Here is a 17506-nt window from a genome sequence, read left to right as displayed (position 1 = left end):
AATGTTAATTCACAGGTGTGCAATACAGAGGAAACAGAAGAAAATACTGCTGAGGCTGTTGCCTCTACTCAAGTGCTTTACAATTCAGAATCTGATGGGAGTGACTTTGGTGATGATACAATGGATGGTTCGGTTTTCTTTGAGTTGCAAAATGTAAACGATGATGATCTCGAAAATATTATATTTAATTTTCAGTATCAACAATTAGCATAAATATTTTTCTGATTTCAATTTTTTTTTGTATTATTTGAATCAAATGAAACATTTTTATATATTTTATTTCTAAGTATTTCAAATAATTGATATTTTATTTATTTTGCAATTTTGTACTTGTGCTGTAATACTGTTGAAAATTAAATGGCTCATTTTAGAAAGAAATCCTACAAACAATATCATGATAGGTTGTCCATAGGGTTGGTCATGTGATCTACTATGATATTGGTAGTTTATTAATTTATTTTCAAATTCAAAATTCTTTACTTTTAATCTGCACACAGTATCCTGATATGTTGTCCATAGGGTTGGACATTTGACTGTTCATGATATCTGTAGCATCATTTAAGCAACAGACAAGTAATTAATTATTTCAAACACAAATTTTTCAGGCAATTGTTAATTAGAAAGATCAATAAAAAAATAAATTAAAAGTACTATTTTTTAAATATTTGATGTCTCCAGGAAGATTTATTATTTTTAAACTTAATTTACAAAGATAATCTGTTTTGAAATTTATTTTTATCATTTTTGAAAGTAGTTATATGATCTTTTATGAAATTGAGTTTTTCCTAATTCCTTTAATACTACAAAACACATTTTAGAAAGTAGTGTTTAAGAACAAGTACATGTCGTCAAAACATTTATTGCATATATTATAAGGTTAACCGCATATGAAGATTTTAATATTTTTAATTTGTCAACTTTTTGGTTAGTTTTTTAACACTTTAAAAAAAAAAAACTTTGAACTAATTAAGATTTCAAACAATGTACCTTTTTAAGAGCTAAAATTTCACTTTATATAGGTAATGTGCATGATTTTGTTTCTTAAGTTTATTTAAGTGCTCTTCCTAGTCTGGCTTTTTGGGTAGATTGTACTTTTGAAGCTTGTTTATATTTTTATTTTTAAGCCAGGGGCAAAACTCTGTGAAAGTCCAGTGCACACATTTAAAATGCTTATACAGTGTATGTATATCTCCATGTACAAACAAATACTAAAATAAGATAAATTACCCCTAAATTTATTTGAAAGGGAAAAAAAATTTCATGGCAATGTATGAAAAAATTCAAAAGTAACATGTATTTGCCAAATCAGGATATAGCATAAGGTTGTTGCATGATTTACTCTAATTTATTTAATAAGTAATATATTTTGTAAAAACAAAACATTTAAATGTACTGGTTTAATATTTTAAGAACCAATAAATAAAAAAACATAAAAAAACTTCCCAATATCCAAGCTAAATTTCTAAAATAGAATTTTTGTGAAAAGAAACTTGTTTTCTTCCTCTTTTATTGGGGGGGGGGGGGGGGGGGGGAGGGGGTCTAACACTGGGTAACACGAGTTCTGCTCAAGAGTCATTACGAGTATGGAAAATAATTACAACAGAGCTTTTGATAAATTGAATATATTTGATCATGAAGTTTTAAATTATATGCTCGTGGTGGGTCGCTAGAGGGCGCTGTACATGAATGTTCAGTGAATTCACCAATAAAACCGGTGGACGTGTTTCATTTAAAATCCCAAAAAGAGGTTTTAATGCAGACACATTAACAATAATAGAAGTTATTCAATTTAAAACTTCATAGTTTTTAATTCTAACTCATAAACCACATAATCCAAATACTGGAAAAATAGCTTGAAATTGTAATAAAAAAATCTTAGTGACAGCATTTACAAAAGTTACAGCATTTACAAAAGTTTTACTGAAATGCTAATAAACCCTTTATAGGAGTTGTTGCCCTTTAAATGATAAATTAGAATAGTTGATGTAAAGGAGAGGTAAAAGACTGAAACCATCTATAATTATGATGTATTTACTATTCTTTTTTTACCTAAAAATGTAAAAGTGCACAAATCCATTTTACTTCTGTACTGTAGAATTTATTTTCCTTTAAATGTTTTTTTCTCTCACAAATTTGGGCATTTTTTTTAGATTAAAGTATTAAAATTGATTGAAATTTTAAGCATGAAAAAAAATCACCCGAACAATAATTGATGTAAAATATTGTAAAATATTATTATTTCCTCTAAATCAACACAGAAAAACATTTTTCTCAAGATGAGTTTAATATACAGAATGCTTTTTAGTTCATAAGAAGGACAAACTTTTGGCTTGTACATTTTCAAACAATTTCTTCTCAAAGTAAAGCTTCTGTTTGGAAGATCACACACTTTATTTTAAAATCAAATTAAATTGTTTAGATTCAGAAAATCAATATAAAATTTTACGGCCTATAAATAAGTTGTTGGTGTATCAGGGTTCGATTCCCTGCCTAGGCTTAAATTGTGCGGCTGGTTGCCAAAGTGGGTAAATTGCCTAGTGGCCCCGCACCAACTCTTATTTGTAAGTCAACAGAATTTTTTATCATTAATAAAATTTGTGAAAATCTTCCAATGGATAAAATAAAAAAGTAAAATCTTATATTTTAAGGCCTATAAATAAGTTGTTTAATTCTTGAAATTATTTTTTTTAAATTGACAGATATTGATACACTTGACAAAATAAAGATTTATTAATTGTACTGAGCTCAGTCTGTTCTCAGTCCTGAGTCCTACATCTTCAGAAATATATGAATAAATATACTTGTACATATTTGTGTAGTACTAGTTAGAACCCCCAGTGTCCAGAGTGCTTGGAGGGACTGGTTAGAGATCCATATGTTATAAAGCACTGTACAACATCCACCATGCAGTTATGTTATAAACTAACTAGCATACTACAGGGGGTGGTTAAGGATCAGAAGGTGCATATACTAAAGAAAAGCATAATAAATATATTGCAGATTTAGGAAAGCAAGCTAATGTGTAAACATCAAAATAGAATGCAGAATTAGTAAAGCAAGCTAATGTGTAAATGTCAAAATAGAATGCAGATTTAGGAAAGCAAGCTAATGTGTAAATATCAGAATATAATGCAGATTTAGGAAAGTAAATAATGTATAAATATCAAAATAAAATGCAGATTTAGGAAAGCAAATAATGTATAAATATCAAAATAGATTGCAGATTTAGGAAAGCAAGCTAATGTGTAAATATCAGAATAGAATGCAGATTTAGAAAAGCAAATAATGTATAAATATCAGAATAGAATGCAGAATTAGTAAAGCAAATAATGTGTAAATATCAAAATAGAATGCAGAATTAGTAAAGCAAATAATGTGTAAATATCAAAATAAAATGCAGATTTAGGAAAGCAAGCTAATGTGTAAATATCAGAATAGAATGCAGATTTAGGAAAGCAAATAATGTATAAATATCAGAATAGAATGCAGAATTAGTAAAGCAAATAATGTGTAAATATCAAAATAGAATGCAGATTTAGGAAAGCAAGCAAATGTGTAAATATCAAAATAAAATGCAGAATAAGGAAAGTAAGTTAATGTGTATATGTCAAAATAGAATGCAGAATTAGTAAAGCAAGCAAATGTGTAAATATCAAAATAAAATGCAGAATAAGGAAAGTAAGTTATTGTGTATATGTCAAAATAGAATGCAGATTTAGGAAAGCAAGCTATTGTGTACATGTATGTCAAAAATGGAATACAGATTAATGAAAGCAAGCTATTGTGTATATGTCAAAAATTGAATACAGATTTAGGTAAAGCAAGCTTATTAATTACTGCTGCAAAGAAAAAAATATATTAAATGCATACATGCATGCTGTATCAGATAAATGCATTATTAAAATGTGCTGGTTAATGTATAGAAGTTTAGCAAAACAAATGAGATAAGTACATAATACAAACATAGATTGAAGTTGAGAAATAACAGTCTTGTCAGGATACCCGTTGAATATTTGTTAAAACTTGAAAGATTGGTATTTATCATGTGTTGATTGAAGACTTGGAAAGGGCAAATCAATAATATTTGTAAGCAGGCAACAACATAGCTTCATTATTTTTATACATGCATGTGCAGATGTATTTTTGATAACAATTTAATTGTTAATGGTTAAAACTTCATGTTTATGGTCATAACTATCATGACTTTATTGGCACTCATACTACATCTTCTTATTTATAGAACTATAAACTAGAATTTTGTCCATATTAAATTTTCAAACTCTACTTAATGCAAACTTTCGGTAAATTTATTTCAGTTGCATATTTTGAAATGAGTTACAATGAGTCAACAAAGCTATAATGCTCTCCATTTAAGCAATTATAGGTTACATTACAGCCTTCCACATGGAACATAGTCATATCAGATAGCTAGCTATAAAAGTTCTTAAACCGACTGGTTTAAATTTGAATTTATTATGGAGTTGATGAAAAATGTAAAATGTCTGTTATAAATGAGCTTTTTACTTAAAAAAAGACTTCTGACAGATTTATATGGCAACAATCAACATATTCATGATATTAGGCTAAATGAAAAAATATGTGTGTTTTCTATTTCTCTCATTATAGCTTAGAAATAGCCTACCTTAAAGTGTTTATTTTTTTTGTCATTTTTCAATAAGCACTGTTAAAGTCAGAATTTCTTTCTCATAGACTCAATGTAAAAGAAAAGGTAAAAGAAAAAAGATATGATAGGAAACACATATTATTTTATTTGGCCTTATTCTACACCCATATAACCCTCCTGTTGCAGAGAGTACCACGTCCTGTGCATGTTTAAGATCCCTCTCAACAAGCTTAATTTGAGTGGTCCATATAAAGTGGTCGGTTTTTATATTATCATACTACATGTATGTTGTATTGTTACCCCAATGTCTCGGGCTTGGATGAAGGTTAGCACCAGTTAAAGCAGCAAACCAACTGCATTTATTACATGCACCTGAGCCTGTTGTTCAGTGGTTGTCATTTGTTGGTTTCTTGCTCAGATTTTTCTAGTTTAGCAAATAGATTAAACCGTTGATTTTCCTGTTTAAATTGTGTATGTTTACAATGGTAATTTTGGGGCCATTTATAGCTTACTGTTCGGTGTGAGCTAATGCTCCGTGTTGAAGGCCGTACTTTTTTATACATTGTGATTTGGATGGAGAGTTTGTCTCATTGACACTCATACCACATCTTCTTATTTATGTGTAGGCGAGTTTTGTTTTGTCAGGAACCGATGACTACTCTTATATGAATGAAGAAGCAGTGAAGAAGAGGTGGCATTTTCTAAATATGTTCGTTCTACATGTTCTAAGTATTTTTAGCATCTTACTTGCTCATGGGTCAATTTATGATGACTTTTAAATATCAGTTTATCTGGCTGCTGGTTTCATTTTGTGTTAATTTTTTTGCATTGAAAATCATCAAAGTTTATAACCATGCAGGGACCTTACACTAGGTCCTTACTGATATCGTGATAGTTATATATAGTGTTAAGCCAACAATCTGCCAAGTTAGTGCATATATTTGTTTGACCACAGCCACAGGGTTTAAGCTTGTTATTGTTTGCCTTGAAGTTGTTTACTATCGATATGAAGCCCATGGTTTGACAGACTATTCATGTATTACAAATCAAATTATGCGAGTAATTTAATAGTAACACGTTCGGGTGATACTCTAGTCCACTCTGTTTAGTATCACCGACACGTTTAACATTAAATTTTTTCTACTAGTGACGAGTTTAAGAGTTGAAACCACTTAGTGATGCTATGTAAACTTGAATTGTCCGGTGAAAAAACAAGGGACATAATAAAGGAAACGATGAATTATGTGTAAGCAAAAAACGCTTTCAGGGTAAAAATCCGGGTTTCCGAGCAAATAACCCGATCTTCAAAATAGGTACAAAAAAATGTTCATTTACCGATTTTCACAAATGAGGGCACATTTTAAAGCGGAAACATTCAGTTTTAAGAATATAGCAATCTTAAGGTGTCTCTCGTAACTTTCTCGCTTCGATTTTTCACATAAAGGAAAAAATGACAATTTTTGAGCTTGAAAATTTACACTGAAAAAGTTGATTATTGTCGTATTATTCAATCGATCTGCCCTTTTTTATCAAATAAATTAAAGAACAGCAATAACTTGTATTGAATACCATCTGAAAACTTAAATAAATTTGAAATTTATCATTGAAATTTAATGAAAACGGTCTTTCAAAAATAACACCAAAATTGGCGGCCATTACAACTTGTCTGACGGACACTTATGATTAAGATATTCCTACTCAGAGGCTTCCGGTTGTCCGACTGATTGTTTATTTTTCAACAAAACGCCGCAGAAAAAGTCCAGCGTCCGATAAATTCGTTATACGGTTAACTATAGACCCCTACGGATCCATAGAGGGTGAATAAAATTCATAGGGGACTCGGCCTCCGGCCTCACCCCCTATGGATTTTACTAACCCTCTATGGATCCGTATGGGGTCAGTAGCGAACCATATAACTTATACTGTCATCTTTAGAACTACGTCCACGACTCATCTACCAGTACTCAGTCATCATCGAGGTTAGCGGGCTGCCAAGCTGACCAAACTGGCCCTGAAAGCAGCCGTTGTGAAGTAAACCAACATCAAAATAGTTAACAAAAAACCCACGGCATCAAAATATGATAAAGCTCACCAAACGCCTTCTGGCACTGAGCCGACCGTGCGAGGGCTGTATATAGCCAGTCAAGGTCGTTAACACTTCCATATATATACTGGGCTTGTTTTCATAAGCCACTTTGGTTTATATATCAACTTCTTACTTTAATTAACTTTTTTTAAGAGCTTTACTGGTCTTGCAGACCTCACTGTCTAACTGGTTTTGCACAGACCACAGTCACTGTCTACACGAAAGGTCTAGCACAGAGTTCACTGTCTAGCTGGTCTTGCACATACCTCAGTCACTGTCTACACGAAAGGTCTAACACAGACTTCACTGTCTAACTGGTCTTGCACAGACCTCAGTCACTGTCTACACGAAAGGTCTAGCACATACTTCACTGACTAACTGGTCTTGCACAGACCTCACGCACAGACCTCACTCACAGTCTACACGAAAGGTGTAATGCATTTCACTGCATCTAGACACAATGTCGCTATTGTGTTTAGCATTATAATTAGTGTTGTCAAATCGTACACTTTTGTGTAACCGGTTACTCGGATAATCGTTCGACCGATAAACCGGTTAACCGGTAGTTTATGTTTATGTTTGAAGGCCTTATTTATAGTACCCTACACATCTATATAAAAGATGTGGTATGAGTGTTAATGTGTCAACCTTCCATAAAATTAAAGTAATACACTTACGTTTTAATAATACGCTGAATTAAAGTTCATTGTCTTTTGGTATTATAAGGCTTGTTTGTGAAGATTCCTGGCGAAGTTTGACTTTTAATAATCAAATACACCGTATCAACTATTGCGTTTGTACTAAATTCAGGTTGAAAATTAAAAAAAAAACCTTCTTGATCTCGTAGAATTTGATATGTCTGAAACCGATGATTTTTTTCATTTTCTCTTGTTGTCTCCGAAAATAATGTGGAGTGTTTCAATTTGAAATGATTAAGCCAAAGCTTGTAACTCGTACTATCAAGTATACACTGATTACATTCACATAGGTTTGCAATTCACCATTTTTTAGTTTGCATTTCGTTTAAAGTATGACAAAGCCTTGTACGACGGAGATTGCACCTTCAGATGTGATGTACGTAAAATAAATTATTATTATTATTATTTATTGTTAACAAAACATAAATTATATACTAATTATGTTTCCTTAAGATCTTGCCCCGAGCTGAGAGACAAGTTCTAATTAATTATATAATTTTTGATTAACAATAGCAATCAATTTACTGGATAATTGATCTGTCAAATTAATTACCACGTCGACATTTAAAAAAAAACCACAGAACTATTTAATGAATACAATACAAATTTATATCAAATTTATCAAAATTGAAAAAAAAGTCCGGTTAACCGGTTAGCGTTTTTGGTATTCGGTATTCGGTCCGGTCCAAACGGTTAACCGTTGACAACACTAATTATAATGCATCTAGACAAAGGTTAAAATAACAGATGGAACTATGTCAATTTTATGTGAATTTTAATTAGCTTTTCATATTCATGTTTCATGTTTTTATCTTTACAAATTGTTGATATTTGTTGAATTATGTAATTTGCTAATAAACTATGAAAACTTGCTAGTGTTAAGTTTTGCAAAGCCAAATATGAAGGATCACAGACTCAGGATTCCGATACATACTCTTTACACGGTCTGGGGTAAACATGCAGTTGGTTAAAATGTGTCTACAATGACACGGGAAATACACATTGTAGAAACCCCTCCGGTTACAGCTGACTATGCAGTATGAGCTTTACTCCGCCGCATTGTTGATGGCCGTACGGTGATGATTTTTAAGTGTTAACTTTTGTGATATTTTTGACTTATTTTTATAATAAATTGTTCAAATAAGGCTTTAAAAATCATAGTGGAATTAATTACTTTTGGAGTGTCAAAAATTCGTTGGAAGTACTTGATAAATTACATGTTTATTTTGGTGACTTCGAATCTGTTTAAACTTAAAAGTTTTTCTTTTTCTATCCTATATACCACCTTGCCACATAATCTTATTAAAGACAAATCCTTCTATTCAGGTCTACCAATAACATCATGGCTCCTTTAAATTCTATCTACACTTTGGCCTATATAAAAGTTTCATATTGAAATAAACGAACAACAAAAATGAGGTCACCGACTTCGTTTTCGATTTAGAACGCCATCTTTTTTGAAGAACTTGAAGGAAATCGTGACTTGTAGTTCCTTGTGCCATGTAAAATTTTATAAAAAGTCCGAATCACTTGAAAATTGCTTCTTTTGTTAACCTTATTGTTTGCAGAAACTACATTATTCGTATTCTTATTTTCTGAAGGACAAGAGATATCGATAATTTGCTATAACAATTTTCCCGCCTTTTTATGATGCAATGTTGAGGTTAAATATAGTAATCTAAAAAAAAATGACCAATGTTCTTTTCATAAAAATTCAACACAATATTCATTTTTATCTATTAAACAAAATAAAAAAATAAAAAAGTAGGGTCACCGTACTCTAAAAAAAGATATTCAGAAATATTGTAAAAGAAAATTGAAATGGCGGGAACAATTGCGCCAATTCTGAAAGCAGTGTTGTTTTAACAGTTATTTGTTGTTATTGATATGGTTTTACACACAGCATTAAGTTTTCTCCACAGAAGTGTTTAAAAGATATATATTATGTGATGAACTAATACCTCAATGACAGTTTTTTTTCTGTATTTTTTTGGGTGTTTTGTGCTGATCTGAAGAGTCGTCTTTTTCAACAGACTGATTTTCCAGTTTGATATTTTTGTGTACTTTGACTTTGACATCACTTTCTACGTGAATGGGATGACCACAGCTTGTATGTGCCTGTCGTAATTGTTGCCGGTTGTTATTTTGTAATATATGTGATGAACTAATATATCATGACTGGAGGTTTATTTTTTTGGTAATAATTATTTTGTTGCTTTGTGCCGATCTTAAAGTCGTCTTTTTTAACTGATTTTTCCAGTTATTTTTTGGGGTGTGCTACAACACTACTTTGTCTAAAATTATAGTTTACTGTACGGTATGGGTGTTTGCTCATTGTTGAATGCTGTATGCATGGTATGGTGACCTCAAATTATAACACTTCAGTAAATTATCAGAAATGTATTTATCTCATCGGTAATCATATACCGCATCTTCTTATTTTATATCAGTCATGTGCATTTTGAGGTGCTGTAAATAACCACTACAATTTGGGTGCGTTTATCCTTCAGCTGTCAAAACCACAAGGAGGTGATACAACTTGAATTAGATGGAAGTCAGTTAAGGAAGTCATACAGCACAGATGAAAATCTAGTATTACAACAACCAGAAAGACCATATAAAATATACTAGTACCAACGCTCAGGAGTCATTTAATTTTTGTTAACGATCGGCCTTGATCATGAAAAAAGTAAACAAATAAGTAATTTTGAATGAATGAAAGAAATGCTGCCTTTTTTTAGTGAAACAGACAAAATTTGAAAGATAATGAATAGTTTTATTAATTCAGATAATCTGAAATCTTTGTAGCTACTCTTTTGCAAGTAGTAACACGAGGTTATCCGTGTGTATTCTTCTCAGCCAGCACTAGTCTAATACCATTGTCCGTATCTCTCCTTTTAGCCAATTGCAGTTGAAATAAATCCAGACCACTATCCGATATATTTTTTGCCATTGCTGTCGAGATCACGCTTCTCTCTGTTAAAGGCTTTAAGGTAACCAGTCTTGCCTTTGATACCATGTTTTGTTTTAAGCATAGAGCACACGAAGTGGTGGTCAATGAGTATGGACTCAGTGATGCTACATTTGGTAAATTGAACTAATTCTTTCAGCATTTGCACATCAGCGGATGCATTATGGGCACTGTAATTCTTTTTTAAGAAGGCAGAAACAAGCACTTCTTGTTTATGCGATTTCAATTCTGGATACTGATTTTCGGAAAAAAGGGTGTGTGTCAATGAACCCAAGAACTTTTTCCTCAAACAATGAGTAGAGTTGAAATTTCTGTAAACAGAGAACTTATCAGGTCATTTTTTAGTAACAACAAACAAAAGAAATATGTCAATTGGACCTGCTTTAATATACTATAACTGCCCCTTGAATTTTTACTAGATAACACTTTTGTCCGCTTTTGAGATTCCGTATATCTTCAGGTTGTCGGAATTCCCATGGGGACTAACTGTGCACCACTTATTGCGAACCTTTTTCTGTACTGTTATGCGTTACAATTTATGACTAACATCAGCAAAGATCCATCGAAACAACATCTTATCCAAAAATTTAATAACACTTTTTGATATTTGGATGATATCAATGACGACTTGTACACTATGTATACACTAAAGAGATTTATCCTGCCAAACTGACATTAAATAAAGCTAATAGTAACAATGAACACGGCCCTTTCCTGGATCTTGATATTTATATCTTTAATGGGAAGCTTTACACCAAATTTATGATAAAAGAGATAATTTTTCGTTTCCTATGGTTAATTATCAATTTTTAGATGGTGACATTCCTTTGACGCCATCTTATGGTACATATGTATGACATATATCTAAACTTGTTCGATTCGCTCGTGTATGTAACAAACGTTAACGTAATTGATTTCAGAGAAAGAAATCTCCGTATTACTGACAAATTATTACACCAGGGTTTTTCGATATCAGAAACATTTATTATCATCGGCACAAGGACATCATTCGTAAATATAAATCAACATGCAGACATCTTATACGTTCAGGTATTTCACATCCAATATGTTATGGTAATATTCTTTACAAAGCACACACATGTCGGCATTCACCTCGAAATCTAAAAAGACTTATTCGGAAGTGATATAGTTACAATACTGTTTTCAGGTCATGAAGAATTGCATATTTTGGTATTAATAATATTGATTCACTCATAGGGTCTTTGCATCGGAAATAAACACATTTCAGTATTCTAAAACCAGTTGCTGGCATGAAACGGGTTATGTTCTTCTCATAATTTTTATGATGATTTGATACTAAACCCGTAACGAGATGGATTGTACTTGATTTTCATATGATGAAGACACAATCTTTCAATCAGTTTAGTTAAGGACTTGAGCTGGCATGTCAGTAACTGCTAGTAGTCCTTTGTTAATTTATGTATCATTATCATGATTTTACTAAGTTTCTTTTGTTACCTATTCTGACATCTATATTGGATTTGATTTGACATCGGACTCGAATTTCTTTTAAACTGAGTTTAGTTGTGCGTATGCATGGCTATGTGTTTCTTTATTCTTCATTGGCTCGAGGCATTTCCCAAGTCGGGAGCCTGTAATTCAGAGGTTGTCGTTTGTTGATGTGTGACATATTTGTTTTTTCGTTAATTTTTTTTTCATAATTTAGGTCGTTAGTTTTCTCGTTTGAATTGTTTTACATTGTTATTGTGGTCTTTTATAACTGACTATGCGGTATGGGCTTATTAAGAAGGGATATAGTTACGATACTGTTGTCAGGTCATTAAAGATTGCATATTTTGGCTTTAATATTGATTCACTTATAGGGTATTTGCATCCGAACTAAACACATTTATCTAGAAACCAGTTGTTGACATGACACGGGTTGTGTTCTTCTCATATGTTATGTGGTATGATACTAAACCCCTAACGCGGGGGGATTGTGCCTGATATTCATATGATGAATGCTATACTCTTTCAATCAGTTTAATTGAGGTCTGGAGCTGGCATGTCAGTTAACTGCTAGTAGTCTGTTGTTATTTATGTATTATTGTCATTTTATTTATTTTCTTTTGTTACATCTTTTGACATCTATCGGACTCGGACTTCTGTTGAACTGAATTTTAATGTGCGTTTTGTTATGCGTTTACTTTTCTACATTGGCTAGAGGTATAGGGGAAGGGTTGAGATCTCATAAACATGTTTAACCCCGCCGCAATTTTGCGCCTGTCCCAAGTCAGGAGCCTCTGGCCTTTGTTAGTCTTGTATATTTTTAATTTCAGTTTCTTGTGTATAATTCGGAGTTTAGTATGACGTCCATTATCACTGTACTAGTATATATATACATATGTTTAGGGGCCAGCTGAAGGACACCTACGGGTGCGGGAATTCTCGCTTCATTGAAGACCCGTTGGTGGCCTTCGGCTGTTGTCTGCTCTATGGTCGGGTTGTTGTCGCTTTAGCACATTCCCCATTTCCTTTCTCAATTTTACTATTTACTTATTGTCGAAGGCCGTACGATGACATATAGTTGTTAATTTCTGTGTCATTTGGTCTCTTGTGGAGATTTGTTTCATTGACAATTATACCACATCTTTTTTATATGTCATTTTGGAGGAAGTGATAATTACAAATTTGAAATAATTTTCCAAGAAACAATATCGACATTTGTAGTACCGTCAATAAATTACAATTATTTACTAATAATACTTCTGCTCGACGAAATAGAAGTCATGGTCACAGAAAATATATACCACCTGCTGTACACACCGTGACAATTGATAGTCTTTAAAACGTCTGTTCAAAAACCTTTAGGAATTCATCATATTAGAACTAAATTATACTCCATTCCATTGTCATAACTTTCTTTACGATTTCAAGAAGCACAAAATACTTCCGTTACTGATACTCGTTCTGTATTGTATAGATTAGTTGCAATAATCATGGACATTGCTAACCATAGACTATTCAAACCCGTATCGACTACATCCAATAGTGAGGAAAAACGTTATTTTTTTAAGGTAGAATTTGCCAATAAAGGTTTAGATGCTGTAAATATTAGCAATATTTTCCATCAAAAATCTGTACAAAAAACTATACCCGATTACTTCAAAAATAAAGCTACACCTATTATTTCCTATACATACACCAAGTCTATAGCATCCAAGATTTTCAACCACAACAGAGTTTTAGAGGCTTTTAACCTCAAAGATACAAAATCCAAGCCTCCGGATTGCTCATGTGAATCGTCACAATACAATTATAGTCCAACTGGTCATGTAATTACTGGTGACCTTGGCATCGTTACCAATGAACAACTAAGAGAGTTGTTAGCAAAGGGACCAAAATATAGAATCCCCCAGCCCATCAACTGGAAAAAGTTGGATGCAGTTGAGGACTATGCAAGAAAATGGATAAAGCACGAACCAGACGAACCAGAACTGGACACTTTGTCTGAATGGATCAAAGCTATTCGATCATGCATTCAGAGGCGCATACAAAAACTACGATGTAAGATGAGTACAAGAGTTACTAACCCTTTCCAGAATCCGGATGTTGTGGATGCTTTATCCTCTTTGCATGACAAATATGTCGTTGGTCCAGATAAAGCCTCCAATAATATTGTCTTCATATGTAAAAAAACATTTCAATGTCTCACAACAGAGCTTGGAATAAATCAAACTACTGGTAACCCTACATATTCTTTAACATCATTTACCAAGGACGAAATTTTACAAAATCATAAATCTGTCCTTCTTTCTTTTGGTATCAACATCAAAGAAAACGAAGAAAACTTACCTTCATTATACTGGATACCTAAATTACACAAAACTCCATATAAAGAACGATACATAGCTGGGTCTTCAAAATGTTCGACTAAACATCTTTCTAAAGTACTGACTACTATTCTTTCTACAGTTAAAGATAGGCTTAAAAAATATTGTGATGAGATATATTCTACCAGAGGGATAACCAGATGTGGGTTCTCAAAAATTCGAAAGATCTACTGCTTAATCTTCGATCACAAGCAGCAACATAAAAACTTTTGATTTTTCTACGCTATATACTACTATTCCCCATGCTCAGTTGAAAGATCGACTTCACCATCTCATAAAACAGAGCTTTTTCTATAAAAATGGGAATCGTAGATACAAATTTCTTGTTTTGGGTTACAATAATTCATATTTTGTGAAGAATCACACTGAATCTACTAGAAAATATACTGAAGATGATATTATCAAAATGCTGGACTTTTTGATCGACAATATATTTGTTGAGTTTGGAGGATTTATATTTCAACAGACATGCAGTCGGTATTCCAATGGGTACTAATTGTGCACCCCTGCTGGCCGATTTGTTTTTGTACTCGTATAAAGCAGAATTCAATCTGAACCTTCTAAAAGACAAAAAGAAAAAGCACCTTGCGAAATTTTACTTTCCGATATATTGATGATGTTATATAAATAACCCATATTTCAGCCAATACTTGCATCTCATATATCCCGGTGAACTTGAAATTAAGAATACTACTGATACTAGAAGATCTGCTTCATACCTTGATCTTTTCCTCAATATTGACACAGATGGACGACTTCACACGAAAATCTATGATAAACGGGACGATTTCAACTTCCCGATTATCAATTTCCCATTTCTCAGCGGTAACATACCCTCTGTCCCTTCGTATGGTGTTTACATATATCACAATTGATACGGTATTCTCGTGCTTGTTCACACTATACGGACTTCATATACAGAAGTGTGCTCCTTATGCAGAAACTACTCTAGCAAAGTTATGAGGAGGACAGATTAAAATTGACACTCCGTAAATTTTATGGACACCATCACGAATTGGTGGATCCATACGATGTGTCTTTGACCAAACTAGCTAGGGACATTTTTACCACATGGTAGATTGTGGTTTGTCATTACGTCGTCTAATCTTTTAATTACCAAACGCGACTTATTACCGATTGTGACTGTTTTGCTGAGTGTGAATTCGCATAACTATAAGACGTGTTACGGTACTTATCTATCCCAAAATCATGTATTTAGTTTAAATGTTTAATGTTATATTTGTAATTCTCATCGGATTTTGTCAAATGTGTTCACGTCTTTTTTATTATATTCATGTGTTATGGTAAAGAAAATTAATCACCGCCTTCATTAATTAGATTTCATTTTGTTCAACGTAATCTGTACGATGGTTTACGTTTGAAGTTAGATTCAAAACAAACCGAACATATATTATAGTTAATTGCTACCTTAGTTTGCTATTAATAAGTATTGAAATGTGCATTGTTATTAAATGTAATATCAGTATTTATAGTTCAAATATAATCTTAAATTAATCCTTATTCTATCTTACTCATTCAAATGTGACGTCATTTTTCATTTTTTGATGATCTCTTTTACAAATTCAAATGTGTGACGTAATTTTTTTTGTCATTTTTTACAATTTCAAATATGACGTCACTTGGCGTTGAGGTTTAAACTTATTCGGATGTGCTGCATTTCGTCGGGTTATGTAGTGTATTTCGGTTGTTTCCTGAAATTAGTTAATACTTCAGTTTTATCATATATCTTTTGTATAACGTTAGTCATTTTATAAAATTTACTGTTTGGCATAGGGATGTTCTGGTACCTAACAGAAAACCCTGGCCGTTTTTGGTACAACTTTTTTGAACTTTTGGTCCTCGATGCTGTTGCACTTGTTTCGGCTTTCAAACTTTTGTATCTGGGCGTCACTAGTAAGTCTTGTGTGGACAAAATGCACTTCTGGCGTATTAAAATTTTAAACTTGTTACCTTTTGTTAGCTATTATTCGTGTGTTTCTTTGTCAATTATGTTCTCCTATTTATTTATATTGTAGTCCTGTAATGTTGTGTTGTCATTTTAATGTTATATTTCACATGGCCATAAAAGAGAGTGGTTTGGAATGCCACAAAACCAGGTTCAACCCACCATTTTTTCCTTTAAAAATGTCCTGTACCAAGTCAGGAATATGGCCATTGTTATATTATAGTTCGTTTCTGTGTATGTTACATTTCAACGTTGAGTTTCCGTTGTGTCGTTTGTTTTCTCTTATTTTTTAGTGTGAATTCACATCACTATAAGACGTGTCACGGTACTTATCTATCCCAAATTCATGTATTTGGTTTTGATGTTATATTTGTTATTCTCATAGGATTTTGTCTATTAATGCTTAGTCCGTTTCTGTGTGTGTTACATTTCAATGTTGTGTTGTTGTTCTCCTCTTATATTTAATGCGTTTCCCTCAGTTTCAGTTTGTTACCCCGATTTTGTTTTATGTCCATGGATTTATGAGTTTTGAATAGCGGTATACTACTGTTGCCTTTATTTATTAAACAAAATCGATTACTAATGATACCAAGGATTTGTATAGTTTTACTACACAAATCCTTGATGATACTGGGAAGATCCTTAGATAATTCACAATTATTATGGACAAACCCAAGCTGCACATGATCATCACAAAGGAACATAATGTGTATGTGCCTGTCCCAAGTCAGCAGCCTTTAATTCAGTGGTTGCCGTTTGTTTATGTCTTAGGTCGTTAGTTTTATCGTTTGAATTGTTTTACATTGTTGTTTCGGGATCTGTTATAGCTGACTTTGTGGTACGGGATTTGCTCGTTGTTGACCTTTAGTTGTTAATTTCTGTTTCATTTGGTCTCTTGTGGAAAGTTGTCTTATTAGCAATCTTGCCAAATCTTTTCAGTTGTTTATAAATAGAACCATACAAATAATGCATGCATGCAGATTCTCAAATAACATCTTGCATATTAAAATAACTTCTTAAAAAATGCACATAATGTGTAGCTGTCATGATTTTGAGTTTTTGCTGGTATCCCGGCAAAATCAAAGTTATGGAAGATATTTTATAATCCTATGTTCCAAGCAATTCAGTAGTGCCTCTTCCATGACAGACCTGAGTGGTGAATCCAAGAAAAAGGGTGGGGGCTCGGGGGGGGGGGGGGTGCACTTCAAACTTTTTTTGGTAGGGGTGAGCAGCTGATACATCAAGGCCCTCATCAAGTACCCCACCCTTTTCATATATTTTGTTTATCAAAAATATATACCTGGTCA

Source organism: Mytilus edulis, chromosome 8 (genome assembly GCF_963676685.1).
Source record: "Mytilus edulis chromosome 8, xbMytEdul2.2, whole genome shotgun sequence".
NCBI lineage: Eukaryota > Metazoa > Mollusca > Bivalvia > Mytilida > Mytilidae > Mytilus > Mytilus edulis.
Note: the sequence above shows the minus strand (reverse complement) of the source record.